A 24,165-nucleotide genomic window follows, 5' to 3' on the forward strand; every position below is an offset into this window, starting at 1 on the left:
AACTGCAACCCTATACGTGGAACAACAATATGAACTAACTTGTAATGCGGAGCTCTTGTCTCTAGCTGCATATGTATCAAAGATGGCCTAGTAGGCCATCACTGGAAAGAGAGGCCCATTAGTCATGCAAACTTTATATGCCCCAGTACAGGGGTACGCCAGGGCCAAGAGTGGGAGTGGGTGGGTAGGGGAGTGTGGGGGGGTTATGGGGGACTTTTGGGATAGCATTGAAAATGTAAATGAGGAAAATACCTAATAAAATATTTAAAATAAAAAGGAAAAAGAAAAATTCAGAATACCCATGATACAACTTACAAACCATATGAATCTCAAGAAGAAGGAAGACCTAAGTGCAGATGCTTCAGTCCTACTTAGAGGGGTGAACAAAATACTCATGCGAAGTAGAGTGAGGAAGGGACTTGGGAAAAAGAGAGGAGAGGGAGGGGATAAATAGGGATAGGATCAGGAATGTGAAGAGATGGGGAATTATATACAGAGGATCAAGAATTTGAAAATGGAAGACTGTGGGTTAAAATGTCGCCCTGTGTCCAACCCAGGGCTCAGGTCTCTGGGCGAGGAAGACCACAGGAATTTTGACTGCATACCCCATGCCTCCACTGTGTGGGTGGGGGGCTGTGAGAAGCTGTGGGATCCTACTCCAGGGGTAGGGAAACAGAGTCTGAGGTCCCCGAGGTACTGCAGGAATTGGGCTCAGGCTAATATAGCTGTCTTCTGATAGGCTCTGCCAAAGTCCTACTGATACAAATGGAAATGCTTGCAGCCAACCATTAGACTAAGCATGGGGACCACCATGGTGGAGGTAGGGGAAGGACTAATGGAAGTTGAAGGGGTTTGCCACCCCATGGGAAGAACAACAATATCAATCAAACAGATCCTCCAGAGCTCCCAGAGACTAAACCACCAACCAAAGAGTATACATGGAGGAACCCATGGCTCCAGCTGCATATGTAGCAGAGGATGGCCTTATCTGGCATCAGTGAGAAGGAAGGCCCTTGGTTCTGTGAAGGCTTGATACCCTAGCATAGGGGAATGTGAGGGCAGTGAGGCAGGGGAGTGGGGGAGCAGATGGGTAGTGGGGGAGCACTTTCATAGAAGGATGGGGAGGGGAATGGGGTAGGGAGTTTGCAGAGGGGAAACCAGGAAGAGGGATAATATTTGAAATGTAAATAAATAAAATATCAAATAAATTTTTTATTTTTAATTTATTTTTTTGTTTGTTTGTTTTTGATTTTCGAGATAGGGTTTCTCTGGCATGTGCCACCACGCCTGGCTATTACAATTTTTTTTTTTAAAGTTATTTTTATCCTCATTTTTCCTGTTTCATGATCCTTTGTCCACATTTTTCATTAAAAAAAGAAAACAAAGTAATGAAATTTACTATCTTATAAGACAAAATTTTATTCCTATAGTTATGAAGTATAAATTATGTACATATATTCTATAAAATATAAATGTTGCATTCACTATACCAAATTGTGACAATGTAAATATTGCTTATTTTACAATGTAGTAAACTCAGAAATACCCTAAGCATAAAATATTCCTTACAATTTGGTGTGGAAATACACAGAAATGAAGATGGTTTATGCCTTGCTCATTTGACAATATTGAGTTCTATCCCTGAGCCACCAATGCTAATATCTGGTTTGGAAGGAGTTGGGAGTTCTATCATAATACAGCAATAATGTATATCACAAAGGGTATGTATGAGAAACCATTTGATAATGAAATAAATAAGTATATGTTCTAAAATTAAAAGGATTGCCACTTAAATGCTCGCACAAATCAAAGAATGTCTGAGGGAAAGTTTCTTGTAAATTTGGATGCAGGGTAGAGATAAATAAGGTGGCAGCATAATCATTTTTTTTGTGTGTGTGTGTTTAATACTATTGAAAAATCCACAGTCTGCAAGATGCCATTTAAGTGCTAATAGTACAGCTCCCTCCCTCCTCTCTAGATTAATCTGAAATCAATTTTTGCTTAAAGGTTACCCTTCAGTGTCCCTGCACTGCTTGTAGGTTTCTGATATACACCATAGACTTTTTGTTGGTGTTTGTTTTCTGTTTATGCCAAATGGTTTTATCAAATTTTTTTATGTTTATTTACCATCTCACTATGCTCTGTAGGACTTTAAACAAGGACTAAAATCCCATATAACTTGTGACTTGCATCCAGTAGAAAGTAAATGAATGTGTAAGGGAGAAAATAAATCCAAATTATTAATAAATAGGCGATTTATGTTGACTGCATGCCCGTATGTGTTTTCCTATCTGTCTATTGGAGCTTTAGTCAATTTATACATTGTCTGTTGTAAATAAAGCTGCTCCTATTGAAAAGATAGGAGTAGAACATGATGCCAGAAGTCACCCATCTGTTTATAAATGTCTATGAACTTTTAGCTTCAAGTAAAAAAACAACTTAAAGCTACTAATACATTCCACAACACTTGATATTGTTAAATCTTTTAGAAGATAATGTAGATTTTAACACCAAATTGCTTTGAAAATTTCCCAGGAATTGAAGTATGGTTGTAATTAATTCTTCAGTAATTAATTCTTTATTAGATATTTTCTTAATTTACATTTCAAATTGTATCCCCTTTCCTGGTTTCGCCTCCAAAAACCCCTAAACCCTACCACCTCCACCTGCTCACCAACCCACCCACTCCTGCTTCCTGGCCCTGGCATTCTCCTACACTAGGACATAGAGCCTTCACAGGACCAAAGGCCTCTCCTCCCTTTGATGACTGACTAGGCCACCCTCTGCTACATATGCAGCTGGAGCCATGAGTCCCACCATGTGTACTCTTTGGTTGGTGGTTTACTCCCTGTGAGTTCTGGGGATAGTAGTTAATTCATATTGTTGTTCCTCCTATGGGGCTACAAACTGCTTCAGCTCCTTGGGTCCTTTCTCTAGATCCTTCAGTGGTGACCCTGTGTTCAGTTCAATGGATGGCTGTGAGCATCCACTTCTGTATTTGTCAGGTACTGACAGAGCCTCTCAGGAGACAACTATATTAGGCTCCTGTCAGCCAGCACTTGTTGGCATTCATATTAGTGTCTGGGATTGTATATGGGATGGATCCACATGTGGGGAAATCTCTAAATGGTTATTTCCCCAATCTCTACTTCACATATTGTCTCTGTAACTCCTTCTATGGGTATTTTGTTCCCCCTTCTAAGGACTGAAGTATCCACACTTTGCTTTTCCTTCTTGAGTTTCATGTGGTTTGTGAATTATAACTTGGGTTTTCAAAGCTACTGGGCTAATATTCACTTATCAGCAAGTGCATATCATGTGTGTTCTTTTATGATTGGGTTACCTCACTCAGGATGATACCCTCCAGATCCATCCATTTGCCTAAGAATTTCAAAAATTCATTGCTTTTAATAGCTGAGTAGTACTCCATTGTGTAAATGTACCACATTTTCAGTATCCATTACTCTGTTGTGGGACATCTGGGTTCTTTCCAGCTTCAGGCTATTATAAATAAGGCGGCTATGAACATAGTGGAGCAAGTTTCTTTCTTACTAGTTGGAGCATTTTCTGGGTATATGCCGAAGATTGGTATTGCTGGATCTTCCAGTAATTCTATGTCCAATTTTCTGAGGAACAGCCAAACTGATTACCAGAGTGGTCCTGACAGCAATGAAAGATTGTTCCTCTTTCTCCACAACCTCTCCATCATCTGCTGTCACCTGAGTTTTTGATCTTAGCCATTCTGATTGATGTGAAGTAGAATCTAAGGGTTGCTTTGATTTGCATATCCCTGATGACTAAGCATGTTGAACATTTCCTTAGGTGCTTCTCAGCCATTTGGAATTCCTCAGTTGAGAATTCTTTGTTTAACTCTGTACCCCGTTTCTTAATAGGGTTATTTGGTTTTCTGGAGTCTAACTTCTTGAGTTCTTTGTATATATTGGATATTAGCCCTCTAATATCCAGATGTAGGATTGTAAAGATGTAGGATTGGTAAAGAATTTTTCCCAGTCTGTTGGTTGCCATTTTGTCCTATTGACAGTGTCCTTTGCCTTACAGAAGCTTGCAATTTTATGAGGTCCATTTTGTCAATTCTTGATCTTAGAGCAGAAGCTATTGGTGTTCTGTTCAGGAAATTTTCCCCTTTGCCCAAGTGTTCGAGGCTCTTCCCAACGTTCTTTTCTATTAGTTTCAGGGTATCTAGTTTTATATGGAGGTCCTTGATCCACTTGGACTTGAGCTTTGTACAATGACATAACAATGGATCAATTCACATTCGTCTACATGCTAGCGACCAGTTGAGCCAGGATCATTTGTTGAAAATGCTGTTTTCCTCTGGATGGTTTTAGCTCCTTTGTCAAAGATCAAGTGACCATAGGTGTGTGGGTTCATTTCTGGGTCTTCAGTTCTATTCCTTTGATCTACCTGCCTGTCACTGTACCAATACCATGCAGCTTTTAATCACAATTGCTCTGTAGTACAGCTTGAGGTCAGGAATAGTGATGCCACCAGAAGATCTTTTATTTTTGAGAATAGTTTTCGCTATCCTGGGTTTTTTGTTATTCCAGATGAATTTGAAAATTGCTATTTCTAATTGTGTGAAGAATTGAGTTGGAATTTTGAGGGGGATTGCATTGAATCTGTAGATTGCTTTAAGCAAGATGGCCATTTTCACTATATTAATCCTGCCAGTCCTTACAATGGGAGATCTTTCCATCTCCTGAGATCTTTTTTGAATTTCTTTCTTCAGAGATGTGAAGTTCTTATCATACAGACCCTTCTATTGTTTAATTAGAGTCACACTAGGGCATTTTATATTATTTGGGACTATTGTGAAGTTTGTTGTTTCCCTAATTTCATTCTCAGCCTGTTTATCCTTTGTGTAGAGAAAGGACACTGATTTGTTTTACTTAATTTAAAAAAAAAAGATTTCTTTATTATTATATCAAGTACACTGTAGCTGTCTTCAGATACCCAGAAGAGAGCATCAGATCTCATTATGGATGGTTGTGAGCCACCATGTGGTTGCTGGGATTTGAACTCAAGACCTTAGGAAGAGCAGTCAGTGTTCTTAGCCTCTGAGCCATTTCTCCAGCCCTTAGATAATTTTATATCCAGCTACTTTGCTGAAGTTGTTGATCAGCTTTAGGAATTCTCTGGTGGAATTTTGGGGTCACTTATGTATACTATCAAATCATCTCCAAATAGTGGCATTTTGACTTCTTCTGCAATTTGTATCCCTTTGATCTCCTTTTGTTGTCTAATTGCTCTGGCTAGGATTTCAAGTACTGTGTTGAATAGGTAGGGAGAGAGTGGGCAGCCTTGTCTAGTCCCTGATTTTAGTGGGATTGCTTCAAGTTTCTCACCATTTAGTTTGATGTTGGCTACTGGTTTGCTGTAAATTGCTTTTATTATGTGTAGGTATGGTCCTTGAAATCCTGATCCTCTAAGACATTTATCATGAACGGGTGGTTGAATATGTCAAATGCTTTCTCAGCATCTAATGAGATGATCGGGTGGTTTTTGTCTTTGAGTTTGTTTATACAGTGGATTACATTGAAGGATTTTGATATATTGAACCATTCCTTCATCCCTGAGATGAATCCTACCTGATCATGATAGATGATTGTTTTCATGTGTTCTTGTATTCTATTCGGTTTGTGAGAATTTTATTGAGTATTTTTGCATCGATATTCTTAATGGAAATTGGTCTGAAGTTCTCTTTCTTTGTTCGGTCTTTATGTGGTTTGTGTATCAGAGTAATTGTGGCTTCATAGAACAAATTTTCTTTCTATTTTGTGGAATAGATTGAGGAGTATTGGAATTAGGTCTTTTTTGAAGGTCTAGTAGAACTCTGCACTAAACTAATCTGTTCCTGGACTTTTTGGTTGTGAGACTATTAATGAGTGTTTCTATTTCTTCAGGGGATATAACACTGTTTAGATTAATTTATGACCGTGATTTAACTTTGGTAGCTGATATCTGTCTTGAAAACTGTCCATTTCATCCCCATTTTTTAGTTGTCTTGAGTACAGGCTTTTGTAGTATGATCTGAATATTTTTTTTTATTCCCTCAGTTTCTGTTGTTATGACTCCCTTTTCATTTCTGATTTTGTTAATTAGGATACTGTTCTTGTGCCCTCTAGTTAGTATGTCTAAGGATTTATCTATTTTGTTGATTTCTGCAAAGAACCACTTGCTGAATTTCAGCCTTGAGTTTGACTATTTCCTGCTGTCTAATCCTCTTGAGTAAATTTGCTTATTTTTGTACTAGGGTTTTCAGAGGTACTGTCAAGCTGCTAGTGTAAGCTTTCTCCAGTTTCTTATTGGAGGGACTGAGAGCTATGAGTTTTCCTCTTTGGAATGCTTTCATTGTGTCCCATAAGTTTGGGTATGTTGTGGCTTCCTTTTCATTAAACTCTGAAAAGTCTTTAATTTCTTTCTTTATTTCTTCCTTGACTGAGTTATCATTGAATAGAATGTTGTTCAGCTTCCACGAGTAGTGGGCTTTCTATTGTTTATGTTGTTATTGAAGACCAGCCTTAGTCCATGGTGACCTGATAGGATGCATGGGATTATTTCAATCTTCTCGTATCCATTGAGGCTTTTTTTTTAAAGACCAATTATATGGTCAGTTTTGGAGAAGGTACCATGATGTCCTGAGAAGAAGGTATATCCTTTTGATTTAACATAAAATGTTCTATAGATATTTGTTAAATCCAATTGTTTTAAAAGTTCTGTTAGTTTCACTGTGTCTCTATTTAGTTTCTGTTTGCAAGATCTGTCCATTGATGAGAGTGGGATGTTGAAGTTTCCCACTATTATTGTGTGTGATACAATGTGTGCTTTGAGCTTTAGTAAAGTTTCTTTTATGAATGTGGATGCCCTTTCATTTGGACCATAGATGTTCAGAATTCTATCTGAGTTCATCTTGGTAGATTTTATCTTTGATGGGTATGAAGTATCCTTCCTTATCTTTTTTGATAACTTTAGGTTGAATGTTGATTTTTATTTGATATTAGAATGGCTACTGCAGCTTGTTTCTTGGGACCTTTTGTTTGGAAAATTGTTTTCCAGCCTTTTACTCTGAGGTTGTGTCTATTTTTGTCACTGAGTTGGTTTTCCTGTATGCAGCAAAATATTGGTTCCTGTTTACCTAACCAGTCTGTTAGTTTATGTCTTTTTATTGAGCAACTGAGCCCATTGATATTAAGAGATACTAAGGAAAAGTAATTGTTGTTTCCTGTTATTGTTGTTAGAGTTGGAATTCTGTTCATGTGACTATCCTCTTTTTGTTTTTTTGAAAGATTAGTTTCTTTCTTTTTCTAGGGTGTTAGTTTCCCTCCCTTTGTTGGAGTTTTCCCTTTATTTTCCTTTGAATGGCTGGATTTGTGGAAAGATATTGTATAAATTGGTCTTGTCATGGAATACCTTGGTTTCTCAATTTATGGTAATCTCAATCTCAGGGTACCCAGGACTTGTTGTGGTGGGAGTACTGGGTTCTGATGATGCCAAGTAGTCTTGGTTTCTGTTGGGAAGATTCTTGTGTTTGCCTTTTGCCATCTGGTAATCTTTGGTGTTATATGTTCTTGCTGTCTCTGGCTGAAGCTTATTCCTCCTGTGGGTGTTTAAGCCTGTGTCAGCACTTCTGGGAGACCAGCTCTCTCCTGGCAAGACTAATGCACATTTGGCTACAAAATAGCCCCACCTCCTAGGTGCAGATGGAGTCAAGAATGAACCTGTCCCAGTTGCTCTACTGCTTCTGCGGCCTATGTGCTCTTGGTTGGTCATGCTTTAAACAGTCACAGGAGAGAAAATGGCAACCACATCTGAGTCCCAGGGTTAGAGCACTTCCTCTAATTTTTTTATTCATTTTACATCCTGATCTCAGCTCCTTCATCTCTTCCCAGTACCCCTGATTGTAACTGATCTTCATCCTTTGTGGCCACCTTTCTTCTGCTCCCAACCATTTCTCTCTGTCTACTTCTGAGGACTATTTTGTTTCTGAGTCTGATGAGAATCATCCATCCACCCTTGGACACTCCTTAGTCTCTTTAGGTCTGTTCATTGTAGCATATTTATCTTTAAGGTATGGTTGATGTCCACTTATAAGTGAGTATAAAACATGCATATTTTTCTGGGTCTGGCTTTCCAGACTCCCGCTGTATTTTCAAGTTCCATCTATTTATCTAAAAATGTCATTACATCTTTGTTTTTAATAGCTGAATAATACCACATTGTGTAGATGTAACACATTTTTATCCATTCTTCGGTTGAGGGACATCTAGGATATTTCCAGTTTCTGGCTATTATAAATAAATCTACTATGAACATAATTGAGCAAATATCCCTGTGTTATAGGGGGGCATCTTTTGGGGATATGCACAGGAGTGGTGTAGCTAGGTCTTAGTGTAAAAACTATACCAAATTTTCTGAGAAATCTAACATATTTCCAACACGGTATTACGTGTTTGCACTCCCACTAGCAATGAAAAAGTATTCCCATTTTCTACATTCTTGCCAGCATGTGCTGTCCCTTGAGTTTTTGATCTTAGACATTCTGATGGTTGTAAGATAGAAGCACAAAGTTCTTTTTATTTGCATTTCGCTGACAACATTGAAAAATTCTTTAAGTGTGTCTTTGCCATTAGACATTCATATGTTTAGAATTTTTGGTTTAGCTCTGTATCCCATCTTTTAATTGTGTTATTTGATTTGTTAGTATATAATTTCTTTAGTCATTTATATGCTTTGGATATTAGTCCTCTGTCAAATGTAGAGTTGATGGATATCTTTCTCCAAGCAGTTCGCTGCCATTTTGTCCTATTAATGGTGTTGTTCTTCACCTTGCAAAAGCTTTTCAGTTTCATGATACCCTCTTTATTGTTGATGTCTTATTTATTGTTATCTTACTAGCTTTGGTAATGGTCTTCTGTTCAGAAATTTGTTTTCTGTACCAATGTGTTCAAGGCAGTTCCCCTCCTTCTCTTCTATTAGACTTAGAGCATTAAGTTTTCTGTTGAGGTCTCTGATCTAATAGACTTTAGTTTTGTACAGGGTGATAAACATGGGTTTCTTGAATTCTTTTACATGCAGATATCAAGTTAGACCAGCACCATTTGTTGAAGTTATTCTCTCTTTTCCTCTTTATGATTTTGGCTCCCTTGTCAAAAATCAGATCTCCATTGGTGTGTGTGGGGGGGGGGGTGGGAGGGTGGATGTGTTTCCCTCTGGGTCTTTGATGCACTCTATTGACCTGCCTGTCTGTGTTTATACCAACACTACTCAGTTGCTATTGCTATTTCTCTGTTGTATAGCTTAAGATTAGGGATGCTGATACCTCCAAAACTTATTTTATTGTACAAGACTGTTTTATCTACCCTTGGATTTTTTTTTGTTGTTGTTGTTTTGTTTTTGTTTTTTCCACATGAAGTTTAGAATTGCTCCTTCAAGGTCTGTAAAAATTGTGCTGAAATTTTGTGGCAATTAATTGAATCAGTACACTGCTTTGGTAAAATGGCCATTTTTTTTCCCTAAGTTAATCCTACCAATTCATGAGCATTAAAGATCTTTCCATGTTCTGATATAACTTCCTCAATTTCTTTCTTCAGAGATTTGAAGTCCTTGTCATTCATGTATTTTACAAGCTTAGTTAGATGTACACCAAGATTTGTTATATTATTTGTGGCTATTTTAAATTTTGTTATTTCCTTAATTTCCTTTTCAGCACATTTATTATTTGTATAAAGGGGGGCTACTGAATTTTGAGTTTTTTTTTTCTTTAATCTAGTCACATTGATGGAGGTGTTTATCAACTGTAGAAATTCTCTGATAAAACTTTTGGAGTTGAGAATAATGATACTTTGACTTCTTCCTTTCCAATTGATATCACCTTTTTCTACTTTTGTTGTATTATTGGTTTATCTAGAACTTCAAGTACTATGTTGTATAGATAAGGAAAGAGTGTGCACCCTTGCCTTGTCCCTGATTTCAGTAGAATTTTTTTGTTTGTTTCTCTACATTAAATTTGATGCTGGCTATTGATTTGCTGCATATTGCTTTTATTATGTTTATGTGTGTACCTTCTATCTCTGACCTCTCCAAGACTTTTAACAAGAAAGGGGTATTTGATTTTCTCAAAGGCTTTTCAGCATCTAATGAGATGGTCCTGTGATTTATATCTTTCTGTTTGTATATATGGTGGACTTCATTGACAGCATTTCATGTATGTAACCATCCTGTATCTCTGTAATGATTCTTACTTGATCATGGTGGATGATTTCTTTGGTCTGCTTTTGGATTTGGTTTGGGAGTTTTTTATTGAGTATTTTTTGTATCAATGTTCATAAGAGAAATTGGTCTGAAATTCTCTTTCTTTGTTATGCTTTGTGTGGTTTAGATATCAGGATGACTGCAGTCTCACAAAATCAGTTTGGCAATGTTCCTTCTATTTCTAATTTATAGAATAATTTGAGGAGTATTGGTATTAGCTCTTCTTTGAAAGTCTATTAGTATTCTGCCCTAAAACCATAGAGCCCTGGGCTTTTTTTGGCTGGAATATTTTTAATGATGGCTGCTATTTCCTTAGGGATTTTAGGCCTATTTAGTTGACCTGATATCATTTATCTTTTCTACTTGGTATCTATTTAGAAAATCATCTATCTTGCTTAAACATTCCAATTTTTGTGAACTATAGGCTTTTCAAGTAAGATCTACTTGAATATTCTTTGAATATCCACAGTGTCTGTTGTTAGGTCTCCCTCTTAATTTTTGATTTTGTCAATTTGGGTACTGTCTCTCTGTCTTTAATTAGTTTTGCTAAGAGTTTATCTACATTGCTGATTTTCTCAAAGAAACAGATCTTGGTTCCATTGATTCTTTTAATTGTTTTCCTTTTTCCTAATGGATTGATTTCAGCTTTGAGTTTATTTCCTGCCATCTAACCCACTTCCTTGTGTTTATTTATTTATTTATTTTTCTAGAGCTTCCAGGTGTGGTGTTAAGTTGTTAGTACAAGATCTCTCCAATTTCTTTTTTTTGTTTTGTTTTGTTTTGTTTTGTTTTTTGTTTGTTTGTTTGTTTTTTTGAGACAGGGTAGCCCTGGCTGTCCTGGAACTCACTCGGTAGACCAGGCTGGCCTCGAACTCAGAAATCCTCCTGCCTCTGCCTCCCGAGTGCTGGGATTAAAGGCGTGCGCCACCACTGCCTGGCCTCTCCAATTTCTTTATGAAGACACTTAGTGATATGAACTTTCCTCTTAGCACTGAATTCATTGTGTCCCATAAGTTGGGGGTATTTATTCCTTCATTTTCATTAAATTCTACAAAGTCTTTAGTTTCTTTCCTATTTTCTTTCCTGACCCAGCAATCTTGAATAATGTTGTTCAGTTTCCATGAGTTTGTAGGCTTTCTGTTTTCCTCTTTGGTTAAAGTACAGTTTTAATCCATAGTGGTCTGATAGGATACAAGGAGTTATTTCAGTTTTCTTGTATTTGTTGAGACTTATTTTGTTGCCAACTATATAGTGAACTTTGGAGACAGTTCAGTGGGAAGCTGAGAAAAAAAATATATTCTTTTTTGTTTGGCTGAAATGTTCTATAGTATCTCTTAGGTCTCTTTAATCATAAAATTGGTTAGTTTCATTATTTCTCAGTTTATTTTGTCTCCATGAATCATCCATTGGTAAGAGTGGGGAGTAGATGTCTCCCACTACTAATGTTCAGGTTTCAGTGGGTGATTGATGATCTAGCAATGTTTCTTTTAGAAATGTGGTTGCCCTTGCCTTTGTGGCATAGATGTTCATAATTAACATGTCATCTTTGAGGATTTTTTGATGAGTATTTAGTGTCCTTCCCCATCTCTTATTATTAATTTTTGTTGAGTGTATTGTTTATTAGATATTAGGATGGATATCTTGGTTTTGGGGGTCTGTTTATTGAAAAACTTTTTCCAGCCATTTAGTCAATGGTGATACCTATTTTTATGGCTGAGGTAAATTACTTGTATTCAGCAAAATGACGGATTTCAGTTTGCATCCACTCTGTTAACCTGTGTCTTTTTATTGGGGAATTTTGTCTATTGATGTTGAGAGATATTAATGACCAGTGCTTGTTAATTCCTGTTATTTTTGTGTTGGTTGTGATTTGTTTGTGTGTTTTGTGTGTGCAATTGTGTGTACTTCTTCTATTTTGCTTTTGTTGGTATGAGATTATTTGGTTCCTGTATTTTTATTTTGGGTGCGTTTTGTTTTCCTTTTAGCCTCTTGAGTTTTGTTTTCCTTTTAGCATTTCTAAAAGGAAAGTTTATATTTGCAGATAGATATTATTTAAGTTTGGTTTTGTCTTGAAAAAATGTTTTTTCTATCTATGGTGATTTAATGTGTGGTTTGTTAGAGGCTGCAAGTCATCTGTCTACCTTATAGCATTTCTGTTGAATAATTTGATGTAATTCTGATAGGACTTTCCTACGTTTGTTACTTGGCACTTTTCTCTTGCATATTCTAATATGTTTTTCTTTGTTCTGTAGATTTAGTGTTTTGATTATTATGAGGTGGGAGGATTTTGTTTTTTGTCCAATCTGACTGGTATACTCTAAAATTCTCATGCATTTATTGACATTTCTTTCTTTAGGTTGGATATCTTCCTCCTATTATTTCATTGAAAATATTTTATGGACAATATAGCTGGGATCCTTTGCCTTCTTCTATACCCTGTATTTTTAGATTAGGTCTCTCCATTCTATTCCAGATTTCCTGGACATTCTGTGTCAGGAATATTTTCTGTTTAGCATTTTGTTTGAAAGATATGTCAATATCTTCTACTCTTGAGATTTTTTTATGTCTTATATTTGTTTGGGGATAATTCTATCTTTTTTTTTTTTTCTGTTCTCTTCCCTGGGTTTCCTATCTCTAGGTTTTCAACACTTTGTGTTTTCTTTATTGCTTTTATTTCTATTTTCAAGTCTTGAACAGTGTTAATCATTTCATTCACCTTTTTAAATATATTTTCCATATTTCTTTAAAGGACTTTTTGTTTGTTTATTTGTTCTCTCTTTAAAGGCCTCTACCTTTTCTATTATATTTTCCTGTATTTATTAAGGGATTTGCTTATTCCTTCTTATGTCTCTATCTTCTTGTTAAAATTGGATTTAAGATCTTTTCTTTTGCCTTTGTTGGGTTAGGATATCCAGAGATTGCTGGAGCAGGATACCTGTGCTGTAAAGGTGGTATATTGCCCTGACTTTTGTTGATTGTGTTCTTTGTCTGACCTTTAGCCAACGGGTTGTCCCTGGATGTTCCTGGTGCAACAGTCCTCTGGTGGGCAGTCTTGAGATAGACAATGGAACTCAGAGGTAAGTATAAGTCTCCAGTCTGCTGGATATGCCCCAAAGATGGGATAGACAAGGGAATGGGTGCAACAAAATGATGTAATCTTTATATTTCTGGTTCAACAGGTCTAGTGAAGGTATTCAGAGAAGTGGCCTAGCAATGACAACGGAGTACATGGGTGTGGGAGAACAGAACCAAGAAGGTGGTTTTGAAAGCTGGAGAGGTGTCTGAGAGTTAAGAATTCTTGTTTCTCTGTGGTAAGGGCTGGAGTTCAGATCCCGCACTCACATTAGGTGGGCCATAAATTCCTGTACCTTCAGTTACAATATAATGAACATCCTTTTCTCTGTTCTTTGTGCATCTACACACATGTGGACCTCCATTCACACAAATAGACAAATACAAAAATAAATTATATTTAAAAATGATTCTTATTCTCCCTTAAAATATTTCATGTCTCTGTAATTCCTTCCATGGGTATTTTGTTCCCCCTTACAAGAAGGATCAAAGTATCCACACTTTGGTCTTCCTTCTTCTTGAGCTTCACGTGGTCTATGAATTGTATCTTGGGTATTACCAGCCTTTGGGCTAATATCCACTTATCAATGAGTGCATGCCATGTGTTTTCTTTTGTGATTGGGTTACCTCACTCAGGATGTTATTTTCTAGTTCTATCCATTTGCTTGCAAAACTCAGGATGTCCTCGTTCTTAATAGCTGAGTAGTACTTAAGTGTGTAAATGTACCACATTTTCTGTATTCTCTCCTCTGTTGAAGAACATCTGAGTTCTTTCCAGCTTTGGGCTATTATAAATAAGGCTGCTATGAACATAGTAGAGCAATGTGTCTTTGTTCTATGTTAGAGCATCTTTTGGGTATATGCCCAGGAATGGTATTAATGAGTCCTCAGGTAATACTATGTCTAATTTTCTGAGCAACCACCAGACTGATTTCCAGAGTGGTTGTATCAGCTTGTAATCCCACCAAAAATGGAGGAGTATTACTTTTTCTCCACATCCTTACCACCATTTGCTGCCACTTGAATTTTTGATCTTAGCCATTCTGACTGGTGTGAGGTAAAATCTCAGGGTTGTTTTGATTTTCATTTCTCTTATAGGTGTACATAGAGAAGAAGGATCATTCAGCATGCATTTGACAGATATGTACACAGCTGAGAAATTCCCTCTAGATGGAGGCATTTAAATTTTTCTTTCTTTTTATTTAAATAACTGTTCTATTTATTTTTCATTTGTGCTTGATCTATATCTCCTTTTGTTTTAGGGATCATAAATATTTCTCTCTTAACTCTTCAGGCTCCAAATCCTCACATATATTATCCCTTATTGCTTCAAAGCTTCTTTCTTTGTTAATTGTTGTTAACAATATATATATATATATATAGTGTATGTCACAAGCATATATATGCATATATGATATATATTTCTAAATATAACCCAGTCTGTCTTTATAATTTACTTGTATATGTTTTTAGTGGTTTCTGTTTGGTTCTAGATAACCAATTAGTGAGCTTTTCTTTGGGGAGGATTGTTTCATTTACTCTGAACATTTCATAGTTGTCAGTATTTCTTTTGTAGGTTTGATGCCTCATTTCTCTGTCCACTTTGACATATTTATCACTGTCCTTGGTCAGCAAATGTTTATGCAGTCATGTTCAGAATACTTTATGAGTGTAGAGTCTGGTGTTTATTAGGAAGAAACAATTTCACAGAAAATTTGCTGATCAGTCTCTTACAATTTTTCTAGCACATCTTCTCCAATGCTTCTCTGTGATTGTTTCTGATTGTCGGAAAGAGAATTTCCATGATGAGTGTTGAAGAATACACTTATCTGTGGGTATGAGAACAGTTTCTTCATGATGCATATTGTTTGTCATTTCTTTATTATTTTATGGATTCTATGTTTTATGATGGAAGACTCAATCGTAATTGTACATTATATGTTTTATATAATTGCACCCTTTTGACCTTAGTCTTTACTATTAGCTTTACATTAAGACATGAGTTCAAGTTTATTGTCCATCTTGGTCCCACCTGTATACTCACGGCTAGGATTTCATCCTATTTTTAAATTCTGTTCAGAAGTTATGAATGAACAAATTAATAGAGACTTGGAGAAATTTTGTTTTCCATAAACATAACTTGTCATGTATTTTGAAGAACATTAATCATCAGTTGCAAAGTGTGCAGTCAAACACCTATATCAGGAAGCAAAATATATGCTGATCTTATTGACTAGAATAATTTGAAAGATTGTGGGTCAATAATAAGTCACAGAATGTTCAATAAGAATAATAACTTTTAGAGTATTGCTTGTAATTATAAGATAAATCATCGAATCTAAAAATAAAATTAGTGCTTAATTTTAAGAAACCCAAATGCTTTAATATTTAACAATTTTATTGGCTTCCATAACTTTAATTAAAATTATTACTACTTTTAATAAATCCTATTTTGAAATATATTATTTTCTTTTATTTAGTCTTTTATTTATTTTTTTACACTAAGATTTTATTCCACCTCCCACCTTCCCACTGTTCCACAGCCCATACCTCTTCTCCACTCCCTGTCTCCAGAAGGATGTCCCCACCACCCACCCAAACAGACCGCTAAACTCCCTGAGGCCCCCAGTCTCTTCAGGTTTAGGTGCATCTTCTCTGACTGAACCCAGACCTGGAAGTCATCTGCTGTATATGTGTTGGGGGACTCATATCAGCTGGTGTATGCTTCCTGGTTGGTGGTCCAGTATCTGAAAGATTTCAGGGGTCCAGGATAATTGAGAGTGCTGGACTTCCTGGAAGGTTGCACTCCTCCTCAGCTTCTCCAGCTTTTCCTTAATTCAACCACAGGGGTCAGCAGCTTCTGTCCATTGCTTAGGTGCAAATATCTACATCTGACTTTTAGTTGCTTGTTGGGTCTTTTGGAGGGCAGTCATGATAGGCCCCTTTTTGTGAGTCCTCCATAGTCTCAGTAATAATGTCAGGCCATGGGACCTCCCCCTGACCTGGATCCCACTTTGGCCCTGTCCCTGGACCTTCTTTCTTGAGGTTCCCCTCCATTTCCACCCTTGCAGTTTTTTGAGATAGGAAGAATTATGGGTCAGAGGTTTGACTGTGGGATGGCAACCTGCTCCCTCACTTGACACCCTGCTGGAAGTGGGCTCTATAAGTTTGCTCTCCCTACTTTCAGGCATTTCAGTTAAGGTCCCTCCCTTTGAGTCCCGAGAGTCTCACCTCTCAGGTCTCTGGTGCATTCTGGAGGGTTCCCACTACCTCCTATATCCTGAAGTTTCCTGTTTCCATTCTTTCTGCTGGCCCTCAAGGTTTTAGTCCTTTTCCCTCACCCAGTACCAGATCAGGTTCCCCTCTTCCCCTCACTTCCCATCCACTTTACCTCCCAAGTGCCTCCCTCCCGACTGTGATTGCTTTCTTCTCATGTGCAATTGGGACTGAGGCATTCTCATTTGGGCCCTTCAACTTGTCAACCATTTTGAGTTCTGTGAGCTGTATCATGGATATTCTGTACTTTTTCTTTCTTTCTTTTCTTTTCTTTTCTTTTCTTTTCTTTTCTTTGCTTTGCTTTGCTTTCCTTTCCTTTCCTTTTCTATTCTTTTTTCTTTTCTTTTCTTTTCTTTTTTTTCTTTGCTAATATCCAATTATTAATGAGTACATACCATGCATATCCTTTTGAGTCTTAAAGACCTCACTAAGGATGATATTTTCTAGTTCCATCCATTTGCCTGCAAAACTCAGAAGTCCTCATTCTTAATATCTGAGTAGTATTCCATTGTGTAAATGAACCACATTTTCTGTATCCATTCCTCTGTCTTGGCACATCTGGGTTGTTTCCAGCTTCTGGCTATCACAAAGAAAGCCGTTATGAGCATAGTGGAACACGTTCCCCTGTGGCGTGGTGGGACATCTTTTGGGTAGATTCCCAAGAGTGGTATTGCTGGGTCTATAGGTAGATCTATTTTCAATATTCTGAGGAACCTCAAGATTGGTTTCCAGAGTAGTTGTACCATTTTGCAATCCCACAAGCAATGGGGGAGTATTATTCTTTTCCACATCCTCAGCAACATGTTTTGTCACCTGAGGTTTTGATCTTAGTCATTTTGATTGGTGTATGGTGGAATTTTGATTTGTATTTTTCTGATCATTAAGGACTTTGAATATTTCTTTAGGTGCTTCACAGTCATTTGAGATTCCTCTGTTGTGAATTCTAGGTTTAGTTCTATAGCTTTTTTTTTTTATTGGATTGTTTGGTTTTTTGGTGTTTAACTTCTTGAGTTCTTTATATATTTTGTATATTAGCCCTCTATCAGATGTGGGGTTAGTGAAGATATTTCCAAATCTGCAGATTGCTGATTTGTCTTATTGACTATGTCTTTCGCCTTACAGAAGCTATCCAGTTTCATGAGGTCCCATTTATCAATTCTTGATCTTAGAGCATGAGCCATTGGAGATTTGTTTAGGAAATCTCTCCTCCCCCACCCCCCACTAATGAGTTCAAGCCTCTTTCTCACTTTCTCTTCTATTAGATTCAGTGTATCATGTTATATGTTGAAGTCATTGATCTACTTGGACATGAGCCTTGTGGAAGTTGACAAATATGGACCTATTTTTATTTTTCTACACAAAGACAGTCAGGTAGATCAGCACCATTTTTGAAGATGCTTTCTTTTTTTTTTTTTTCCATTGTATATTTTTTGCTTCTTTGTCAAAGATCAAGTGTCTGTAAGTGTGTACTTCTATTTCTGGGTCTTCAATTCTATTTAATTGATCAATGTGTCTGTCTCTGTAGATGGTCTGTACAAAAATAATCCTCAATGTCATTTTAGTGGTTATTTATCTCATAATGCTTTGCTGGGATTTCTTTTTTTTTCTTACAAGTTCATTCCATATTTACTACTGTTTCTATTTTTATATCTTCATGGGATTTCTGTTTGTGCAAATGCATGTGTGCATTACTTAAATGTTTCTTCTGTTTTAACTTTGGTTCTTTTGTTTGATCCTATTCTGGTTTGTTTGTTTAGTTCCCTGTTTGTTTTCTAATGAGAGAGAGAAAGAGTATAGATTTGGGTATGTTGGGAGCTGGGCAGGATTGTGCAAAAACAGAGAAAGAGGAAACTATGATACTGAATTAAAAGAACTACTTTTTATTAAAAACACAAAGATAGTGTTGGTACTGAAAAACATACCTTTGGAAATGCAATATTTTAATTAAGAATTAGTTATTCTCTTAATGCTTCCCTTTAATCATAAATATTTGTCACTCACTTGGAAAAATTGTGTTAGAGAAAAAGATATGTCCATCGATTAAGTAACTTCATGGAGATGCTAGCAATTTATCTAGGTTTTTAGGATTGTCAGCTTTTAGGCTTTCTTTGTGTTTCAATAAACTCTGGGGCAGAGGAAACAAAAGGAACAAAGCTGTGTGTCCGATGCACTGCCATGTGTATTGACAAAATCTAGATCAATGTATGTTTTATACCAAAAACAACAGCAAAGTTCTACAGAAATAGTATCCTTCTTCTCCTTTTTCTTCTTCCCCCTCCTCCCCTTCCCCTCCCCCTCCTCTGCCTCCCTCTTCCCCCTCTCCTCCTCCTCCTCCTCTTCCTCCTCCTCCTCCTCCTCCTCCTCCTCCTCCTCCTCCTCCTCCTTCTTCTTCTTCTTCTTCTTCTTCTTCTTCTTCTTCTTCTTCTTCTTCTTCTTCTTTTTCTTCTTCTCTACTCTGTATGTGGTTTAGAATTCTCTGAAATAAATTTTGTGCTGTTCCAGAATCCATAAAGACCAAGGACAAGGAACAGACAGATGCAGTCCCTGGTGAGAGAACCTTATCTCACATAAAATGGTACCATGAGGTACTAACATTTCTGTTGATTAATATAAATGAATACTCATCTAATTTGTGGTAAGACTGTCTCCATGAGCTAATATTACCCTTTGTAAATCCCACTAACTTATTGTCACTTTATGCATGAGGATTTTTACATCTAGATTTAGGGGAATATAGTGGCTATTCCTGGTTGTCAACTTGACTATATTTGGGATGAAGTACAATCCAGAATTGGAAGTTTCACCAGTGACCCTTATCTGGAGACTTGGAGATAGATGTTTCTGATCTGGATCTTGGTATGGAGATCTTGAGCCATAGTTGCTATGGATTCCAGAAGATTAAATCTCCGAGTTCAAGGAACACACCTTTAATCTGGGCTACACCTTCTGCTGGAGTAAATATAAGGACATTTGAAGAAGGGAGTCTGGCTCTTGCTCCTTCTCCTGCTTGCTGTGTGAGACTGAGTAACTGCTATATCTTCCATTCACAACTGTGACTGAACCATTGTTGGGAATTGGGCTGCCGACTGTAAGTCATCAATAAATTCTTTTACTATATAGAGATTATCCATAAGTTCTGTGACTCTAGAGAACCCTGACTAATACAATCATCAAAGCAGAAACATGGCAGTATCCAGGCAGGCGCGGCGCAGGAGGAGCTGAGAGTTCTATGTCTTCATCTAAAGGCGGTTAGTGGAAGACTGACTTCAGGCAACTAGGGTGAGGATCTTATACCCACACCCACAGTGACACACCCATTCCAACCAGGTCACACCTATTCCAACAAGGCCACACCTTCAGATGGTGCCATTCCCTGGTCCAAGGATATACAAACCATCACAGGGAACATAGACATTCCAATTACAATTTCCCTCTTCCATATAACATGAATTCAAATAGAATCCCCAAAAGAGATAAATCTGTCTAATAATGGAAAACATGTCTGTGACAGATTATTTTTGTTTGTTGATTTAAAGAGGGTGAATCCACTTCTAGTCCAGACCCTTTTAGATAAGAAGACATGTAGCATTGATCTGGATCTTTAGTTGGAAAAACACAGTTGTATGATTTGGATGTCAAGTCATGAAGACACATTGATAATCTAGGAGCCACCTAGGATATGAAAGAAGGAACCTTTTGATTTTTGACTGCTCAGTCTCCCTTTATAAAAATATCATTTGTTCACTGACATAGAATCTACTTCTTCATCTTCTTCAGCATCTACTGAAGACCAGCTGATTCATCCACCCTGTGGACTGAACAACTTGTGATTTACTGAACTTTCTAACTTTCTGTTTATAACACCCCCCCAATGTTGGAATAGTTGGAACAAAACCTTTTAGTTATTCTTGTAAATCACACACACACACATATATATATGTATATATATATATATACACATATATATATATATTATTTGTATAGCATAATATATAATACTATATTGCATATATAATATATATTCTATAAGTTCTGCGATTTCATTTTTTTAACTCAAGTGTTTATTTAAAACATTTTTTTCAAAAACAGGTATTTTTTAGATTTTTTTCTTCATTTATATTTCAAATGCTTTTCTTAAAGTCCCCTATACACCCACCCCCTGCTCTGCTCCCCAACCCACCCAATCACACTTCCTGGCCCTGGCATTCCCCTGTGCTGGGACATATAATCTTCACAAGACCAAGGGCCTCTCCTCCCAGTGGTGGCTGACTATGCCATCTTCTGCTACATATGCAGCTAGAGACAAGAGCTCTGGGGGTACTGGTTAGTTCATATTGTTGTTCCACCTATAGGGTTGCAGACGCTACCTGACAAATACAGAAGTGGATGCTCACAATCATCTATTGGATGGAACACCAATGGGGGACCCCCCAATGGGGGAACTAGAGAAAGTACCCAAGGAGCTGAAGTTCTGCTAGTTCAAAAACCCTGATTAATACAGTTTTTCATAAGTTTGCTTCTCAGCATGATTTACTAATATGCTAATTTAGATGCCATTAAAGACTGAAGTCGGGTGTGGTGGCACACACCTTTAATCCCAGCACTTGGGATGCAGAGGCAGGCGGATTTCTGAGTTCAAGGCCAGCCTGGTTTACAGAGTGAGTTCCAGGACAGCCAGGGCTATACAGAGAAACCCTGTCTTGAAAAAACCAACCAACAAACAAACAAACAGAAAAACAAAGAAAAACAAAACAAAACAAAACAAAACAAAACAAGGAACAATACTGAAATCTAAATTGTTGTAAACAAGGAGGTGAGAATGAATGAGAGTGAGCATGTCATAATTATATAAAATATGAGAATAATTCCCATTAAAAATTCGTCTTCTTTTATCTTTCAAAATTTCTCACTTTGTAAGTTATCTCTTCACCTCAGAAAGACTGGGAACACTACATTTAAATTCTTCCAGTAACACTATGAGAATATTTTTTGTAGTAAAATTATTTTTTTATTGACTTCAGCATTTTAGCAGATTTCAGGCTCAAACTCTGAAATAGATATAGGGTAGAAAAAGTATAATTATCACGCAATGTGTAGACACTCGTCCTAAATGTACTATCATTGAGAATCGAAAGATAAAATATTGTAGAGAATCTAGTCAAAAGAGAGGAAATACATTCGAGCATAAATGTGTACACACAACAACAACAACAACAAAAACAAAAACAGCACTTTCTTTTTCTGGATGAAAGCTTGCCAGCGAAGAAAAAGGTTTCTGCTGTGCAAGAAACCCTTAAGAAATAGCAAGGGAATTTTGCAGAGTTGAAGGTGAAGCACCTGCTGAAGCACATTGCCTTGAAGACACTGAGAAAAGCAGGGAGAAAGCTCATCTATGAGAATGCAAAGCACTATCATAAGGAATACTGTATTGCGATTTGGATGACAATAATGGAAAGGAAACCTGGAAAATTCTATGTGCCTGCAGAACCAAAATTGGCATTTGCCATCAAAATCCAAGTTATCACTGGCGTAACCACAAAAGTCTGCAAGGTATTGCACCTTCTTTGTCTTCAACAGAATTTCAATGGTACCTTTGTTAGGCTCAACAAGCCTTCAGTTAACATGCTGAGTGTTGTTGAACCATACATTCCATGGAGGCACTCCAAGCTGAAGTCAGTAAATGAGCTCATCTACTAATGAGACTATGGCAAACACATTAAGAAATGAATTGCCTTGACAGTTAGTTTGTTGATTGCTCCATCTATTGGTAAATTCAGCATCATCTGCATGGAGGATCTAATTTGTGAGATCTATACAGTTGAGAAGCTATTCAAGGAAGCAAATAACTTCCTGCATTCCTTCAAATTATCTTCTCTATGATGTGGAATGAAGAAAAAGACAACTCACTTTTAGAAGGTAGAGATAATGACAACAAGGAAGACCAGATAAACAGGCTTATTAGATAGATGAATTAAGGTGTTGCCCATGCTATTTTTGTAATCTGCTCAGTTAATAAACAGTCTCAACTTGATAAATTGAAAAAAGAAAACACACACACACACAACAACAACAACAATAACATAACAGAAAACAATAAACAGTGCTCACTGATATCCCTCTATGTCAGTGGTCTAAATTCCCCAACAGAAACACGCAGATTCACTAAATAGATGTGAAATCAGATTGTGATTTAGTCAAGAAAAAAAATCTTAACATTATACACATCACTTCAGAGAAAAAGAATAATAAAAAATAAAGAATAATAAAAAAGAAACTTCCTGTCAAATGGACTGAAGAAGCAAGCTATGTGGTGATTTTAATTACTAAATGAATAGACTTAAGACTAAATAAAGTCAATAAGAGAAACAAGGGAGAATACAACACACTCATCAAGAAAAAATTCACCAAGAGGAAATTATGATTTTTAACAACTAATATACTAAACACAAGAGCATCTCAGTCCATAAAAGAAACACTCATACAGAATCCAAAAATACATTTTAAATAATCAACTACGGTGATCAAGAGGCTTTGACACAGAGGTACATGGATAATTCAACATAAATAATTCATTAATGTAATTTTCCAAATAAACAAACTGAGACACTAAAACATTTGATTATATTATTATATGTTGATGAGGCCTTTGATAAAATCCAACACCCCTTCATGATAAATGTCCTGGATACATCAGATATATCTCTCCATAGTAAAGGGAATTTACAATAAATATGTATGCAATGGCAACTTGAAAGAATCTCCAAGTAATTCCTCTAAAATAGGAAACAAGACAAAGTTGTCCATTTTCTTCATCACAATTCAATATAGTAATTAAAGACTTAGCTAGAGCAGTAGGACAACTGAGATAGAGTAACTGAACAAACTGAAAATAAAAAAATCAAAAAGTTTTTGCAAATGAAATGGTAGCATGCATGTAAATCTGAAACATCTACTGACATCACCTTAGACTGAAAAAGACTTTCAAAAAATTATCTGAATATATAATAAATTCAAAAATTAGTAGCCATCCTATATACATATTTCAAATAATTTGAGAAAGAAATCAGCATATCCTCACCTTTCACAGTGGCCTAAAATGATATGGAGTACCTTTGGATAATGCAAACCAAGCAAGGGAAAGAGTTACATGATTAAAAACACTAAGGCATTAGGAAAAAAAAGAGATTGAAGTTGAAATCAGAAAGATCTTCCACTGTAATAAAACAATAGGCTTAATATAGTAGAAATAGCTATCATAATGAAAGCAATGCACATATTCAATACAATCCCCATCAAAATAACAGCACAATTCTTCACATACTTGAAAGACAATTTTCAGCTGCATATGGAAACATAAAATACTCAAGGTGCTCAAAATAACCTGAACTAATAAAAGATATGGTAGAGTTATCACCGTTCCCAGTTTCAAGTTATACTAAAAAGCAATAATAAATAGTATGATATTGGGACAACCATCAACATGTCAATGCAATTGAATATGTGATCTAGACATAACTCCATACATCTATAGATTCTTTTGATAAA

The 24,165-nt window shown here is 36.6% G+C and overlaps 1 pseudogene; it reads left to right on the top strand.

Moving 5' to 3' along the window:
- The first annotated feature begins 478 nt into the window (after positions 1–478).
- Positions 479–22,595, top strand: LOC110302671 (large ribosomal subunit protein uL30 pseudogene; annotated as a pseudogene).
- Positions 22,596–24,165: the final 1,570 nt, after the last annotated feature.

Source organism: Mus caroli, unplaced genomic scaffold (assembly GCF_978045245.1).
Source record: "Mus caroli unplaced genomic scaffold, Mus_caroli_1 scaffold_9, whole genome shotgun sequence".
Taxonomy (NCBI): Eukaryota; Metazoa; Chordata; class Mammalia; order Rodentia; family Muridae; genus Mus; species Mus caroli.